At 32.5% G+C, this 11,236-nt stretch overlaps 1 pseudogene; it reads right to left on the minus strand.

The window, feature by feature from the left end:
* Positions 1-9,478: 9,478 nt before the first annotated feature.
* Positions 9,479-10,933, minus strand: LOC102888302 (annotated as a pseudogene).
* Positions 10,934-11,236: the final 303 nt, after the last annotated feature.

Raw genomic sequence — 11,236 nt, forward strand, 5'->3', positions numbered from 1 at the left:
AGAGAGAGAGAGAGATCATAGTTCCCTCCCTCTAATAGATTAGCAGCAGATATTCATTTCTGTAATCTGCAAGTCAGTCTAAGAACCTACCTACAAGGCTATAATGTAGTGATTCTTAACCCTGTCTGCATATCAGAATCACCTGGAGAGCTTTTAATAAATACCCATGCCGAGGCCCACCACAGAGCAATGAAACCAGCATTTCTGGAGGTGGGGTTCAGGCAACATTTTTATAAAGCTCCCTAGGTGATTCTAATGTGCAGCCAGCATTGTGAAACATGCTCTAATGGATGAAATCTGAATACCCATGTGTTCGCAAAGCATAGCAGCCATTGCTCTCAGGGAAGGAAATTTCTAATTCTAATTAAATGATTCTTTTATTCATTTACTCATTCAGTCACATATTTTTTCAAACCATAATTTTTAAATCATGTTATTAAATCTTTTATTTGTTACATTAATACTGTATTTATTACTAGAAGGAAAAGTTTCTACTAGGAGTTGTGAAAGACTATACAATGTGGCTAGATACATTCTGATTCAAATGAATTATTTCCTCACTTTGCTGATATCATGGGTTTAAATAATAAATTCAGAATTTTCTCTTTGCTTATCTTCTTTCTGTACATATTATTTGAACATGTGGTAAACTTTCACACTGATTGCACAAATGTAATAATGCAGACATCATTTATGCAAGAAAACCCGTGAATCTCTTCTGTAAAATAAGCACATCCATACAAAAATATTTCTCTCTTAATCTGAAAACCGAAAGGAAGCTTTTCTGATTGCTATAACATCTAAAGGACAGTGGTTAGAGATGCGGCTGCAAAAAGAGAAGCTAAAGAGCTGTTGGGGGTGGACAGGAAGAGTAGAAATATTTAAAAAGAGACATGGTGAAATCAGGAAGCTTTTTCCTCAAAGGGCAGTTGCTGCTGGAGCAACTGAGTCATCCTCACAGTGTTGTCTGTCCTAGATACAGTGAACAGGAAGTGAAAGTTCAGCGTTGCTTTCTGTCAATTACCATCCACATAAACAGACACAGGAAGATCAACTCATGTCACTTAGCCTTATTGCCCTTGGATGTTTTGATAAATATGTTAGCTATTTACTCAATATAAATAATAAATTTACATACCCCCAAGGCCAAATTTTAGTTTTCCTTTTGAATTTCTCTCTTTTGAAAGCACCGTTTTTTCCCACACATTTTCTTTTTGAATTCGCCAGCCTCTGAGCTCCTTGCATCTCCTCATCTCTGCTTATGGGAGAGGAAAGTCTCATCATCCAGGCCCCTCATAAAGGTAAACTTGGTGCCAGCAAGTAATCCCTTTGGGTCACTAATGGATATTCACACATCTGAGAATGCTGTTAAGAAGCTTCTGAAGTGGAATGTGATTCCAGCTGTAGCAATTACATACTGCTCATATTTCCTCCTTTAGACTCCGGGGAGTTCAACAACTGCCTATTAGCAAGCTGACGATGGAAGGAAGCGCTGTAAATCTCACAAGCAATGATAAAGCCGATGCTCCTGGAAGAAGTAGGAAAGAGTGAATTGAAATTAAAAAACAGAACCATGAACATAAAAAACAGAACCATGAACCTTGGCCTTTTAAAAGAACAACACCCACAGTAAGTTAATGAAGAACACGAGAGGATAAACTAAACTGTAAACATTTCTTATATCTCATTTCAGTTATCATCTGGGTTATAAGCAGAATGAAAGAGAACACTAAACATCAAGAATCCAAATTAGTCTGTAAGATACATCTAATTCTCAAACAAATACCATATCATTTTTAACTTCTAAGAACATTCGGTTTACATATAACTTGGTCACTCTTGTTAAGTCAGAAAGGCAGAGTTTATAACTCCTATCATATAGGTACAATTAAAGAAGACTATTTAGACTTTTAAAAATAGCTGTCCAAAGAGGAATTGACCTTAAGTGTTATAGGAAGATGAAAATACACTAAATATCACACATACAGAATTAACTAAATGACATAGGTTGTATATTAAACTGCATAACAACTCAAGAGGTTTATTATCATGCTCACTTGGCAGATATAAAAACTCATGTTTAGAGAGACTACACAGTTTAATAGTAAACATATAAACACAAAATAGCAAAATACAGATGAGGACTCAGTTCTGTCTGATTTCAAACTTCACATGTTTTATATCACCTGATAGTTCCTACTATCTAACTGGGCTATATTTAAGAGAGTGGAAATAGTGATTTAAAGACCAAAAAAGGAAGTATCAAATGATAAATGCTTTAACTAGAATGTTGGATTTCTTTTTTAATGACAATATGGTAAGTTGACAGCTCATCTCTTCCCATTGTTTAAGCAAAGCTAATTAAAATTTTGAAAAGTGAGGTAATTTTCCTGACCATACTCCAAGTAAACTGAATGGCTGAATTGACTAATGACTAGAGGGGTATCTACCTTATGTGGGATGAAGGGCGGGAAGGTTGATATTTAGGCTGAAGGAAAGGGTAAGGGAAATATAATACACAAAACATGAGAATTAAGACACAAGAATAATGAAGAAAAATATCTTGCTTATTTTATGCTTTCCATAGTGCTTTTACATATATTATCTTTTTCCATCCTCACAGTCTTCTGAAATTTAAAAATATTGCCCCATATCACAAAACAGTAGAGCACTATCACCCTTTTGATTGCTCTAAAGTAGACATAAAATATTAGTATTTTGCTTTTGTAGATTGCTAATGTCTAATAGCAGCATTGTCATGTCTGTTGAAAAGATAATTATGGTCCTCATTGTCAAATGTACCAAAATAATAAAATAACATCAGACTAGATTAGACCCATCCCAGCTATAGCCATAAAAGCCTCAAACCATTTTGAAATAGGGGGGAAAAGTACTTATGAATTTATGATTCTGTCTTTAAAGCATTATCGCTAAGATGTACAATTTCATCATTCTGACAGTTTAGCTTAAAAGTAAAATGACTTTGTACTGTATTAACAGTAGGCGTAAAGCTTAATCTGAAGTTCACTATTTACCAAGAATATAGAAAGTACAAGTGAAGAACACATTTGTAGCATGTGGAAGAATCTACTTGCTAAAAATAATCATTTTGTTTCCCTGAAAAATCTTTTAGTGCTGCATTGCAAATGACTTTAAACATTTTTGACCAAAATATTTCAGTTGATTGGCTTTAAGTAAAATTTAGTGATTGCTTCTCTCTATATAATGGAAACTTCTATCCCACTGCCAGCAGTCCATCAAGATGATTCAAGGAAATTTCTACCAACCATATTTCACAGGCGTTGATCTTATTTACTTGGTCTGTCTCAAAAACCAGTAAAAACATTTGAACTCTCCAAATGGTCCAGATTCTGTGTAAGTTTAAACATACACAATTTTATTTCTTAATTTTAAATGATGCTTTGGAATTAGAGAAAAGGAATGTTACCTGATAGTTTTTCAGGGAGAAGTTTTTATTAATTAGACTGAAACTACAGTTGAGATAGATCATCGTGGGTTACCCTAGACCAACTCCCGCAAATACATAAAATCCTCAAAAAATATATAAATAGTACAATTTCAACACTATGTGCAATATATATTCATATATTCAAGTTTTCTTTAAACAAATTATTCAATGTATACATTACATAATATTAATTGATATACTTGTTTAATAACAATACCAATGAGCCATATTAGATAACATCAGTAGTAAAGAATGGCAGACTCTGAAGCTAAAATGTCCTGGATTTCTTGGGTTCACATCCAGAATTTATTTAGTTCTTAAGTTTTTATAATTCAGCTCTTTTTTTTTTTTATTTATCTATAAGATTGTTTTTCAATGGTACCTCCTTCACAGGACCGTTCTGAGAGTTAAAGGAGTTAATGCATGTAAAATGCTTACAACAGTGCCTAGTACCCAACTAAAGAATGATGTTAGTATTAATTGTGTGTTGCTCTCTCCAACCCCATGACAGTGCCCCTCTTTTTTTTTTCAATATTTTTTTCCTCAGGGATTAATACCCTTAAGTGTAAATGTGGAAATATTGTATTAACTTTACTAGAAAAGAGTGTAAATAAACTAGTATGGTGGTTACCCTCGTGTTTAAAATTTAGTAAATAAAATTGGAAAAAATATAACTTATGAATGTATGATTAAGTTTATAAGGGTTGTAAGCCAGTAAATATACAAATAAACAAATTATTACTAGCTGTGATAAGAGACATGAAATGGCAGTGAAGAATCAATGGTAAAACTAATTGATCGCCTCCCAGCCAAGGAAACAATTTTAAGAAACAAAGTATGCCTCATTTTTGAAAGTATTTTCATGAAATAAAATTAAATGACATTACTAAGAGTTTAAATATTAAATATATGCACACACTAACAAGAATTCTTAATATCTGTTTAAATCTATCATCTATATGCACACCATTGTAATGTTTATACATGTACAATTTATATCCTGCGTTTTTATTTATTATTTTTGTAAAATATGTTGTGCCAAGTTCCTACAAAGCTTCATAATTAAATTTTAATGGCTTCACAATATTGCATCAACTGGCATATGTATTCTCTTATGTTGGACACATATGCTGGTTTTAATATTTTACAATTAAAAGTCATGATTTAATAAAATAGCTCTGTAGATTTTCTTATTTTGAATTGTTTTCTTTGGGTAAACTGTAATAAGTGAGATTATTGGATCCAAAATGTGTGATTTATTTTTTCCTACCCAATTTTCCTTTCAAAATTGAACTAATATTGTGCTATGATTACAGAAATAGTATTTGATCTCTGTAAAAAATTCAAGCAGTACAAAAATTAATGAAATAAAAAAATAAAAAATTCTCATTTCCTATTCCCCAGTAATCACTCAGATCATTTGATGTATGTTATTCCAGACTTTGGTTTAATAATTTGGAATTATACTCTATAGAATCTATAGATACCAAATATAGCAACCTGCTCTATTTTACTTGACATCTTCTGAGAATCTATTAATTACCTATAGTTATAATTCATACTTTTAATAAGTGTATAATATTTTCCTGCATTTTGTGCTATGCTCTTTTTCATGAATAATCTACCATCAATGTCATTCAGGTTATTTCCAAATTACTACCATTATGTCCAAAGAATCAAGCATATAAATGTTCTTGTATTTGTCAAATTATTTTCTTGTGATAAATTCCTAGAAGTAAATTTGCTTAGTAGAAATTGCTGTGCTCTTAGCATTTAAAATATTCTTACCAAATTGCCCTTCAGAAATGTACTGATCTCTATCCACACTGTTTGGAGTCCCTTTCTTGCTAGGTCTTTTCAATCATGCTCAATTTGGTTGTTTGTAATTGCTATTCTTGGATTACTAATGAGGTAAAATATGTTTTCACTTGTTAAATATATTTTAAACTTTATTTATGATGATTTTTGTTGTATAGTAGCTTTTATTTTTATATTTTTATGTAAATAGATATCAATCTTTTCTTTATGATGTTCGGTTCAGGTTTCTTTTTTCCAACCAAGACCTTGTCAACATTGAGGTGATAAAAAAATAGTCTTCTAAATTTTTCATAAATTTTTATGGTTTTATACGTTACATCTAAACATGTTAATCAAATTGAAATGTGTGTGTGTGCGCCTGTTGTGTGTGCATGCATACGCAATATAGGGAAATGAAGTGTAACTGAATAATTTTTTACTGGTTTTCAATTAGAATTTTATCATATATGAAGTTATTGCCAGAATTTCTTTTATACCTGTTCATCTATGTGTTTATTCTTGCTTCTTCCTACAATAAACAGGGCTAATTTGTTCCATTTTTATTATCGAATGGGAAGATCCACTGCATTTTACTTGTAAAAATTGCTCTATCTTCTTTCATTTGTTTTTGAAATAAAATATAGTATTATTTAGTTAAAAGTTATCCCTTCCCCAATGTTGTAATTGTGATTGCATAGAATTATAATCATTAATTTGGGAGAAAACTTACCTCTTTACTGATTGGGTCTCCCCTCCCAGGAACAACATATACCTAATAGCTCATGTGTTGTTTTGCTTTAGTGTTTGAACTTATCTTTCTTTTAGCCCTCCACAATCAGTTTCTTTTTTGTTTTTGTTTTTTTTTTGTTTGTTTGTTTGTTTGTTTTTTGTTTTTTAGTTCTTTGGTCAAAAGCAATAAAAATACTCTAACAAACAATTTTAAATTAAATGAACCTTTATTGGGTATTTTTATAAACAAAAGAAAATAATGGGTCATGTGTTGTTTTGCTTTAGTGTTTGAACTTATCTCATATACCTTATTAGCGTTTACTTTTCTTTTTTGTTTGTTTGTTTGTTTGTTTTTTGTTTTTTAGTTCTTTGGTCAAAAGCAATAAAAATACTCTAACAAACAATTTTAAATCAATTGAACCTTTATTGGGTATTTTTATAAACAAAAGAAAATAATGGGTTCAGAAAGTACAGATGGCAAGAGTAGCTCTGGGGATCTAGATAGCAGCAAGTAATGGACACCTCCAGTTTCCCACCATAAAATTGGGAGTTTACTGTATAAAAGAGAAGAAAGAGGTGGTGGGAGGCCAAAAAAATAAAGATAATAAAATAAAATGAAATGAAAAATAAAGAAAAGCCTCTATTTTAAGCTTATTTTTATTATTATTAAAGTGAATAGAATGACAGTTTTGACTCTTGATGATTAGTTGATTATTCCTGGTGTTAAATAAATTATGTTTTTCTCTTGCTTTAATAAAAAATTCTATATTCTTTCAATGATTTGAATATTTCCTGTTTTTCTTGAATTCTTTAAGCATTAAAAATATTATATGTAGATAATGATTATTGTGTCACTTCCATTCTAAAATCTGTATTATTAGATCTTGTCTTATTACATAGAGTATAACCCAAGACATGATGATTGTCACACTTTTTTTCTTCCTCAAGTAGTTAATTGTTCAGTATAATCTTTTTCTAATATATTTTTTACCATGTTGAGAAAGATTCTTTTAATCGCTAGGCTAGGATTATTATTGTTTTAATTAGGGTTAAATATTGAATTTTGTGAAATACAGTTTTTCTCCATAAATTTTGAAATTAGATATTATCATCAGATTTGCTTTTGTTGAATCATTTATGCACTCTTGAAATAAAACCTTCTCTGTCATGATATATTCTTTTAATAAGTCCTGTGATGTCCCTCAATGTTCTCTCTTCTGCATGTCCCTATGTCTCCTCTGCAAATTTGTCTTGAGCAATTCCATCATTTGCTATGCCTTCACGTAATGCCTGTTTACTCCTGAATTCCAGATTATTTTCTTCATTACAGACCTTTCAGAGTTCCAGATTAATATAATCTGTGTTTTATATATCTACACCTGGATATCCCATAGGACCCTACACATCACACATCTAAAATATAGTTTGTCTTACCTCTTCCTAAGTCCCATCCTCCATGAGCTATGGTGCTCCATCTACTCCATTGCACAACACAAGCAGACTAGATAGGTGGCCTATGCTTGCAGAATATTTTTCTTGGCCCACCCATAGTTTAAAATATCAATTACCAAGATTAAAAATTAGAAGATACAACATAATAAATATATCTCATATTTTGGAAAATATGTGAAGGCCCCAAGATCAAAGGCCCCTGGAGTAGTTGCCCCTTAACAAGGGCATCACACTACCCAGTTCACAACACCGTTCACCAGTTCTTATTGCGTGAGGCGAGCAATTGGCATTTAACATCTTGCTCTTTCTGTTTCCTCCCTCCCTCATGCCCTCTCTTTCAGGTCAAATGCAAGTCATGACTTCCTCCGCACCCAAAGGAAAAGCATAAGAATGTTTATTCAGACAAGTCATGAGACGTACTTTAAATATGTCTAAGACTATCATGTGGCAAAAGTATAAGTTTTTATTTGGAAAACAGAACTAGGACTGATGAAGGCGGCTTTAAATATGAACTTTCTAAGAATTAGAGCTGTTTTGGTAATAGAAATACTCCTTGTTTAGGGTATGCTGCACCTGGTGGATAAACATTTATTGAAGAAATGAATGAACTTTTGAAGTGGGCTGAGAGGTAAGATTTGCAAGCCTTCGTAGGACACTTGAGGACATCATACTTTGACAATTTATACCTTTAGTTGGTTAATAACAGTGTACTATCTCAAAAATTAAAGAATTAGACTTTTAAAAAATATATATTCACATCATTACCCTTCAATTAATGTAGCTATGACAAGCAGATTTGCTACTTCTGAACATATTTCTTATATAATTTTTTAAGAAAAATTATTATCTTTCCTTTCGCTTTGATTTTCTTTGACTATTTAGTTATGAGTTTGCTCCTTGATCTTTTAAAGATAGTTTACAAATGAGAAGCATCATGAACCTGTGGTGGAAATTATAAAATTTGAAAGCTGAAGGAAATGGATTAAAATCAAAAGTCCTCTGCTTATTAGTTAAGTGATTTAACTAAATTTTATAAGCCTGTTTTCTCATCTATAAAATAGTTACCTTGCTTTTCTAAATATATTGAGTTTTCTCATCTATAATAGAATATAAATGTTTACTACACAGAGTTGAATGAATGGTGTGAGTTAAACCATGTAAATGGTGCATATTTGCCCTAGAATTGGCAGTATATATTTAAAACTAATGCAAATTCACTTTCAAATAATACCATATTGCTTAATGAGTAATACAAGCGCATTCAACAGAATATTTTCATTTTCTTCCTCCCTTCCCTTATAACATTTTTGTCATTCATTTTATTTACTCATAAGCTATAATCACTAAACACATCATTGTTGTTATTTTAAATAAACTTATCTATTAGATCAATTAAGAACAGAAAATAATATTTTATTTTAGCTTCATTTACTCCTCTAAAACTCCTTACTTATATAAGTATGAGCTTCTGACCTATGTAATTTACCTTTTTTGAAGAACTTCTTTTAACCTTTCTTGTAAGGCAAACCTGGGTTTTCTCTGAATTTTTGTATTGCCTGAGAAAGTATTTCTGCTTCACTTTCATTAAATCTAAAAATGTAATTTTTAAAAAGACTTTATTTTTTTAAGCAGTTTTAGGTTCACAGTAAAATTCAGGGGTAGATACAGAGATTTCCCCAATACTTGCTGTCCCCGCACATGTATCTCCTACCCCTTTATCAGCACATCCCACAGGAGTAGTACATTTGTTACAATTGGAGAGTCTACATTGACACATCATAATCATCAAAGTACTCAATCTGGAAGGATAATTTTTTTGGATACCTTAAATATTTCACTCCATTCTTTTTGTTTGCACACAGAATTTCAAAACTTATTGGATGTTGACAAAAATGAAATACTTCCTCAGATGACAGCTGTGAATTTTGTAGCCAGTATATACATTTAAATGTAGTAGAATGTAGCCCTCAGCATGGAAGGTTAGATTCCTCTCTGTTTTTAAACTGGGCTAAATGGTATCATTGTCCATATTTATAAGGAGTTGCATTATTGAGCCAGAAACTCGGGGGATTTACAGGACCACTGAGCCATTTTGGTAACTGCCCTGTTTATGAAGTGATCACAAGCCTCGTCCAGTGCAGCCACAAAGCCCGCAGCGTTGTGGAGCCCAGACGTGACCAGGGTGTTGTATTTTTTATGAACATCCAATACTGTCTGTACATACATTTTGGGGTAATTTAAAGCAGCTTCTCCATACTTTTCAATTGCTAAAAAATCCTGATTATAAATGTGTTGTTTTTTCAATTCTCCTAAGCCATACTGGATTCTAGACACAAGATTACACATGTGACCCAAATCTTCATTTTTGTCAACATTCAATAAGTTCTGAAATTCTGTGTGGAAAATTTCCAAATGCTTCTCAATGAGCACTGCTTACACTTCCTTGTTAGTTAGTGTTGGGTGTTTTAGTGAAAATAGACCTGCATTCTTCTCTGTTACTCAACCAGACAAGCCTCTACCTTTTTCATATATTCAGTAACTGGATTCTGCTGCAAGAATTCAGTACTCTCACTGGCATAAAAACTCTCTGCATCAGCCAAAAATTGAGACTCCAAGGATTCTTTATACTCTGTTAACGTAGGGCCCTTTGCAAATACATCATCTTCCTTCAGCCCCAATTCCACATAAGAATGTGCGACTCCACTAATCAGTTTTGTGTTTATGGTTTCACCATTTCTTTTTAAATCGGTTTTAAAGCAGCATTTGTTACCTGTTTATTCAGTGTCCTGAATAAGACAATCTCTAAGTCACCAGTTCAAGAGAATAGATTTCATTTATTCCTTTCCATTCTTCATCATATTCATGGTCAAACCAATGTCTATTGAGGTTACAAATTCCATTCAGCGCTTTGCTTGAAAATCGGTAATCCTTCACTGTTGAATATAGAACTTCAGTGCATTCTCATCCATCAAATCTTCTTTATCCTTAAGATTTGTCACATAATTCTTCAAAAATTCTTTAAGTTGTTTGTATAAGTCCAAGCCAACAAACTGAGCTCCCCTTTTAAATTTAGAAAGAGGGATGCCAGCCCCTCAGGCTTATTTTGACTTGTGAACACTCATGCAGTAGTTATAAACGTGAGCATAGAGTTCTGTGTATTTGGATTTTGCCATACTTTGTCTAGTTGCACATGTTGAATTCCACCTCTGAGGTCGTTTCAGATCTGGTCAAGGTGGATCTGCCTCAGTCAATGGGGATTCTGACTCCTGTTTGATGACACTGTGAATATATTCTGAAGTTGTTCACTGCAGCAATCTTTATTCAAGGAATAGGCAATTTTCCTTTAGATGAAAATATACAGTATCATTCCAAATTTATTGACAACAGTTCAAAAAGAATGTCCTTTAACAGCTCCACTGCTGTCGGGGAGAAGCTGGTGGAGGAGGGCTGGGTGGCACCACTGTCGGAGCCCTGAGTAACCGACATGGTAATCTCCTACCAGCCCCAGTGCGGATGGGCCCTTTAAGATTGTCTCTTTGTCTTTGATTTTTTTAAAGTTTGAATATGACATGCTTAGGTATAGGGTTTTTGGTATTTAACCTGCTTGATGTTTGCTGAACTTCCTCTATCTGTGATTTGGTATCTGTAAGTAATTTAAAACAATTCTCATCCATTACTATTTCAAAAATGTCTTCTCTTTCTGGATTACCACTATACACATGTTATCCCATAGTTATTGGATATTCTATTCCATCTTTTTTTTTTTTTCTTTGCATTTCAGTTTTGGAG

The sequence above is a fragment of the Pteropus alecto genome, unplaced genomic scaffold (assembly GCF_000325575.1).
Source record: "Pteropus alecto unplaced genomic scaffold, ASM32557v1 scaffold69, whole genome shotgun sequence".
NCBI lineage: Eukaryota > Metazoa > Chordata > Mammalia > Chiroptera > Pteropodidae > Pteropus > Pteropus alecto.